Below are 7331 nucleotides of genomic sequence, written 5' to 3' on the forward strand. Positions count from 1 at the left end.
CAGCCCGCACGGCACCCACGGCAAGGGGCACCACGACCGGGCAGCTGCTCCCCAGGGCATCGCCAGCCCACAGCACCCGGCAGCTCCCATTGACTCACTGCAGCAGGAGAGCAGCAAAGCCTGGCAGCAAACTCCCAGGGCAATTCTAGGGGCCAAAGGGACGCTTCCAGCAGCATTCCGGACTTGAGTATTCCCGCAGAATTCCTTCTCCAGCTCTGCAGCCTCTCGTGCTGTTCCAGGACTGTCGGGTTTACACTGCCCTCCTGCTGCTCCTGGCTCAGGGCTCGCAAGGTTCAGTGCCCCCTTGGCAGTCCCGGACAAAAGGAGGGCACTGCTCTGCTCTGCTTTCTGCTGCTGAACATCTTCATTCTCCTCCTCGCAAGGACCCACAACTCTCCCGCTTTCCAAAGAGCAGCAGCACTTGGCAGGCCCGGCAGGATCTTCCCCACAAAGGCCGTGGCACTGCCCTGTGCTCGTCCTGCCACAGGAGCTCAAGGCTTCTGCACAGCACAACTTCCCAGCAGTGACCTCCCTGCTCCAGAGGGATGAGGAGCCTCTGCTGAACTGCAGAGATTCACACACTGCAACCACTGCACTGCCTGCATTTCCTGCCATTCTGCAGCACTTGGGCATCTACTGTGGCTCTTCCTGCTGTTTAAGAAGGAGGTTTGCAAGCTCAGGGAATTGGATGGAGTTTTGTTCCAGCTGCCAGCTAAGGAAGTTTTCAACCTGTTACACAATACATGCAATGAAAACTCCAGTGATTTAAGAACTTGGACTCCAGCAGAACTGTTGGATTATTTATTTCATCACGAAAAATAGACCAGGAAATAAAGCCATCCCTTAATATATGTAAGTGAAATGAACTAATTTAGGTAAATAAATAGGCTGTAAAAAGGAAGTTACTGAGTTTTATATATGGATACATTAGAGAAGGGAGCAGGATACAATGCTTGGGATGCTCCTTGGAATACTAGTCCAGAAATGTCTTAGTACAGAGCATTGGACTCCACAACAGAATCCTGCCAAGTAATTATATCCACATAGGAAAGGAAATTGTTGGCAATCCTGACCTGGCTTTGGAGGTATCAGGAGCTCCTAAAAAACAAGTATCTTAAACTGAAAACTTTATTCAAGTAGCTGAATCTACCCAGCACAGGGCCTTCTACAGTTCATGGTGAACTTTTTTTCAAGACAGAAAACCCCAAACCAGGCACAATCTTCCATTCCAAAGTCTCCATCCCTGCCCTCCCCCAAGAAGATTCCACCAACCAAGCCCAGGGCACTCCAAGGGAAACCCTTGTGTGACCTTGTCTGGTGTTCCCTGGGCACTGAGGGAAGAAGAGAAGTTTATCAAGGTGCCAAATGCCCACGGAGATCTTGGAAATCAGCTCTCCAGGATGCTTTGCAGGCCTTCTCAGTCAGCTTGAGCTCTTCAAATACACTTGTCCTCAGTGTTTTCTCTGAAAGGGTCACTATGATCTGAAGGGTCAAACTCAGAAGTGTCTGAACCTGCAGACAGTCCTTCCTTCCAGGCAGAGATGCAGCTGTTTGGGAATGTTATTCCCTGCTGTCAGCTTCCCACAGAGCTGTGGGCACACATTCTCCAGGCAGCTCACTGAATGCAGAGTTTCCTTCCAACCTGAAGGGAGTCTTTGCTCTACAATATCTCTGCCAGGTGGCACTGTGTGATTGCAGGCTGGTTCTCCTGGCTCTGCCTGTGTCCTGCTCTCCTTGGAAAGCACCATGTCCGTAAGGATCCAGATGTTGATCCTGATCTCAAAGAGAATCAATAAAATATCATTAAACAGGCATAAAATGTCGAGAATCAATCAATGAAATGCCAGATCTGTCTGAAAAAAGACACAAATACAGTGTTGTGGAGCTCCTGGCCCAGCTTTCCCAGCCATGTGCATTGGCCGGGAAGCCCTGGGGCCTCACTTGTCTGCCCCCTAATTAGGAGCAATTTATTAGGCCAATTAACCAGGAGTCATTTGCCCCTGAGCTGCTTTGTTCCTCTGCCAGGCACAGGCCAGCCCGGGCTCCGCAGGCTGCAGGGCTGCTGCGTCCTGTCAGTGCTCAACACCTCGGATTTATTTGCCCCAAAAAGGGAAAACGGCCCCGAATCCCGTGGGCCGAGTGGAGGAGGGGACAGAGTTCTGGCACAAAACTCCACCCGCCGGGTTTGCCCAGCCCGGGAAGAACCAAGGGCCCCGCAGTGAGGTGGGACCCCCCAGCAGCCCTTGTGTGCCGTGCCCAGCTGAAGCCCTCCCTGGGGCGCTCGGGGCTGGCTGGGCACACTGGGAGCGCTGGGAAGGGCCCCGGCTCGGGGCGGGGGCGGCGGGTGCCCAGCAGTGACTGAGGGGAAGGGCCTTCACAGGGCCCCCCCGCGCCCCTCGCTGCCCACGGGAAGGGTTTTGGTCCCTCTGAGCGATTTGGCGGCGTTTCTGGGCTCGGCGGGGCCGGGCAGGCGGCAGCGGGACACGCGGGGCCCGGGCCGTGCGGCGGAGCCGGTTGGGAACTGCGGGGCGGCCCCAGCGGGGCCCGAGGGCGGAGCGGAGCCGGTTGGGAACGACCCCCGATCCCCCCCGGGCCCAGGTCTGATGCCAGGAAAAGCACCACTGATAAGAAGGAGTATCTTGGCCAGCCCCCAGAGCTGGGAAGCATTCCAGAAGAAGAAACTGGTTTTTCAGGCCTGTGACCAAAGAAGGATAATTTGGAGAAGGGATGTTCCCCCAACAGCCACCAGAGACCCTCGAGAGACCCCTACTCTGATGTAAATGAGTTCTGGAAACTGATTCAAATGTGTGAGAGAATCTGTGGGAGTGTTTAGTACATATGCATAAGTTTGGGGAAGTGTAATGCACATGTATTAGTTACATCCACAGAAACCAGGGTGTGAGACAGCCCAGTGTGGGGGTGATGGGAGGAGACCCCCGCAGCCCCACCCACGCACCCAATGCTTAAAAACATAAAACCACTTTCTAATCCTGACATACCAGTGACAGAGTTTTATTCCCGTTTGGTGACAGTTCCAGTTGCTCCCAGTATGATCCCCATTGCCCCAGTTCTGGTCCCGAGGGGTCCCACTCCTGGTCCCAAGGGGTCCCAGTCCTGGTCCCGGTGTATCCCAGTGTCCCAGTCTGTCCCAGCCTGTCCCAGTCCATCCCAGTCCGTCCCAGTCCCTTCCCAGCAGCCACCAACGTTTCCCGGGTCCTGCCCCCCCCCCCCGAGCTGCCCCAGACTCCACCCCCCAAGATGCTGACGGGGGTCGGGGCTCCGTCTTTGGCTTCGTCTCCCTGGGCTGGGGCTCGGCCTCTGCCCGCGGGAGGAGCTGAGGGGGGTCCCCGGGGGTCGTGTGTCCCCCCCGGAGCGTGTGTGCCCCCCCGGGACCCCCATCCCGCTGTCACCCCCTTTTCTCTCCCCACGGAGCTCCTGCCCCAGCTCCCGCTCCCCCCTGGTAGGGGCTTTGGGAACCCCCCTTTGCCTTGACCCCGAGCTCCCCTTGAATCCCCGTTCCTGGGCACTGAGACCCCCCTGCATCTCCTTCCCCAGCTCCGGGACCCCCCTGCACCCCTGTATCCAGCTCCACAACCCCTGCAGTCCCTTTCCCAGTCCCTGCATCCCCCTGTGCAGGGGGGGCTGCAGGGCTTTGGGGGGTCTCACCAGGGGCTTTGCCCCAGGACACCCTGCCTCGGGCTCTGGGGGGGGGGGGTGACGGCTGCTCTCGAGCCCCCCCCTTTTTTCCGCACCCCTTCCCCACCCCCATTCTGGATCTGCCATTCCAGAGCCGTGGGGGGGCCTCGCCGCAGCCCCCCCGCTGTCCCCGCTGTCCCCTCGGGGCCCTGACGGCCGCCCTGGCGCTGTCCCTCGGGCTGTCCGGGGAGTTGCCCCCACGGGCTCTTGGGGCAGGGCTGGAGGGGTCCCGCTGCCCCTCTGCTGTGTTCAAGCACCTGAGGAACAGGGAGCAAACCCCCAGATCGGGTTTCCCAGCTGCAAAGCTCGGCGGGGCTGCCCCACCAGGAGGAATTTGGGGCTCGGGGACAGGAACAAAACACGGCATCAATTAAACCTTATTAAAAATTCAAGCACTGGGAAAGGAAAAAAATCATCCTTTGGAGTCTTCCCTTTGCAAACACAGACAGAGGGTTCTCACCCAGAAAATATTTACCTGGGGAAGTACCAGCCTGGTAATAATTTTATTTACACTAGTGATGCCAACAACTCCTGCTGGGCATTGATGGAGGGGGGTTATACAGTTTTAGTAAGTATAGAAACACTTTGCAGTTGCCAGTGACTCAACAGCAGCTTCCACAGGTATTTTCGTCTCTGTCAGTTGATCCTTGGTCTGGTTTTTCGATTTTTTTTCCTTATAAATATTCCACAAATCACTCCTATGGAACCAGTTTTGCTTTGCTGAGGAGAGCTGTGACTGCTGGGCCCTTGGGGGATTATGGGCTTTTTGTGTTTTTATTTGAGGAGCACAGGAGCATCCTGGCAAAGCCCCAGGAGGGAGCAGGACCTGCCCAGGCCCCGGGAGCTCGGGCTGTTGTCCCAGCTCAGCTCGTGGCAGGAGGAGCTGAGGGTGCCCCTGTCCCCTCTGTGCCCCCCAGGGGTGGCAGAAGCCCCTCGGGAGGCAGGTCCAGAGGCACAATCCCCTGTCCTGGGGGCTCCCCGAGCTGCCCTGCACAGGGAGGGCACATGGGGGGTGGGCTCAGGTGGGTCTGAAGGGTCATCCAGCACCTTGGGGGGTGACCTGGGGGGCTGGGACTGAAAACCCCTCGGAACTGTGCAAGTCCTTGAGACAACGAGCTCCTGCTTTTTTAATGAGCAACCTGAAGAACAACCCGAGTGGAATCCTGTTTTTGTTCTCCAACTTTCAGAGAAAATCACAGACCCTGCCTGGAGAACCTCCTGCCCCTCCTCCTGCACTGCCCTGATCACTCCCACTATCATCCCAGTCACTTCCAGTCACTCCCAATAGGATCCCAGTTGCCCCCAAGGTGGTCCCAGTTGCTCCCAGTCCCCCCCACGATGGTTCCTTTCCCTCTCAGGGACTCCCAGTCTGAGTCCAGTATGGCCCCAGGCACTTTCAGTCACTGCCTGGAGGAGGCCATTTGCCCCTGCATGGTCCCAGTTGCTCCCAGGATGATCTCAGTATGTGTCCAGTCACCCCCAGTATGATCCCAGGAACTTCCAGACACTTGCAGTACGAATCCAGTTTGATCCCAGTCATCCCCAGTATGGTTCCAGTCCCTCTCCCATAATCCCAGTATTATTGCAGTCACTCCCAGTATGGGCCCAGTATGAGCCCAGCAGGAGCCCAGCTGCTCCCACTCTGATCCCAGTTGCCCCCAGTGTGGTTGCTCCAGGATGGATCAGGAATCGGAACCCCTCTGTGCCCCCCCTTGTGTCACCCTGTTCTAGGGGAGCTTTGAGGGGACATCTGCACCCCAACACGGCATCCAACACATCCCAAAGTGTGCTGGGACCCCTTTGAACTTGGGAATTCAGGGGAACCATGGAAAACCCTTTTCAGAGAGAAAACTGGGTGACCCGAGTCCTGGATGCTTTTAGGAAAGAGGTCTGAACATTTCTTGAACAATGGAGGGGGGTGACTTTTTTATTCTTGACCTTTCCAGTTCTCCATTTGGGGGCAGGATGTCCTCTGGGCCAATGTTTTGTTCCCTTGGCAGTGAGTGCAGCCTCAGAGGGCTGAGCCCTCTCTGGCTGGGCTTGGCCTCTCCTGCAGAGACTCAGGCCTGGCTGGGCTGCCCCAGGCAGACGCTGCAGGAAGAAGAGCTCAGGCCGCCTGGCTCTGGTGTCCCTGGGGCTCAGCCTGTGCCCCATTGCTGTGCAGGGGCTGAGCCCCACCTCTGCCTCGGGGCCTTGGCCAAAGGGCTGGCAAGGAAGAGGCCCAGCAGCCTTGGGGCCTGCCCAGCTTTCCTCCTCCCTGGGGGCTCTCAGTCCTTCCCTGACACCGTGTGGGCCCAAGGCCTTGCTGGCTTCGGGCTCACGGCCCGCCGGCACCATCCCAGCGGCCTGACCCCCCTCCTTCCCCTCTCTTCAGCCTCTCCTGCCTTTTCTGGCAAGGGGTCATCCAAGGAAAACCCCGGTTCTCAGCAATGGCACCTGTGGCACGGCTGCAAGGCTCGAGTGGACCAGGCAAGAGCAGTCACCCTCAGTGTGGTCTCAGTTGCTCCCAGCATGGGCCAAGCTGCTCCCACCGTGATCCCAGTATGATCCCAGTTGTCCCCATCATGGTCCCAGTTGCTCCCAGTTGCCCCTAGCACATATCCAGTCACTCCCAGTATGATCCCAGTCCTCCCTCCTGACAGTCCCACTCAATCCCAGTTGCTTCTCTTGTAGATCCAGTCACTCACAGTTCCTTCCAGTTGCCCCCAGTCTGGTCCTAATTCCCCTTCATGTAGTCCCAGTCACTCCCAGTACAGTCCCAGTTATCCCCACCATGGTTGCAGGCACTCCCAGTATATCCCAGTAGAGCCCTCAGCATGCTCAAAGTCCTTCCCAGTCACTCCCAGATGCCCCAGTAACATTCCAGTTTCCACCAGTATGATCCCAGTGACTCCAAGGCACTCCCACTATATCCTGTGTGGCCTCCAGTTGCTCCCAGTAGCCCTCAGTGTGGTCCCAGTTGCTCCCAGTATGATCCCTGTTGCCCCAGTTCTGGTCCTGGAAGGTCCCAGTGTGCTCAGATCCTGCTCCCGGGGGGTCCTGCTGGGTCCCAGTCCTGGTCCTGGTGTATCCCGGTGTCCCAGTCCATCCCAGTCCATCCCAGTCCATCCCAGTCCGTCCCAATCCATCCCAGTCTGTCCCACTCCATCCCAGCCCATCCCAGTCCATCCCAATCCATCCCAGTCCATCCCAGTCCCTTCCCAGCAGCCGCCGCCGTTTCCCGGGTCCTGCCCCCCCGCCCCCCAAGATGCTGACGGGGGTCGGGGCTCCGTCTTTGCCTTCGTCTCCCTGGGCCTGCCTGGAATGAAGGGGCCGCTGGGACACTGCGGGACCTCCTGAAACCAAAGGAACCCTGGGAGAATTTGGATACTCCTGCAATCAAGGCACAATTGGGACACTGCAGGGCCCTGTGGAAAAAAAGGAACCTTGTGACACTGCGGAATTCATGGAATCCAGGGGCCTTTGTGACAGGGGGGCCTCATGGAACCAAAGGAAGCCTGAGGTGTTTCCGAAGGTCATGGAATCAAGGGGCCACTGGGACACTGCAGGGCCTCTGGGAATTAAAGGAACACTGGGACACTGGGGCAGGACATCCCCCCTGCAATGGCCCCAAGACAATGCCCCATTTGCAAAGG

Source organism: Pseudopipra pipra, chromosome W (assembly GCF_036250125.1).
Source record: "Pseudopipra pipra isolate bDixPip1 chromosome W, bDixPip1.hap1, whole genome shotgun sequence".
Classification (NCBI taxonomy): domain Eukaryota; kingdom Metazoa; phylum Chordata; class Aves; order Passeriformes; family Pipridae; genus Pseudopipra; species Pseudopipra pipra.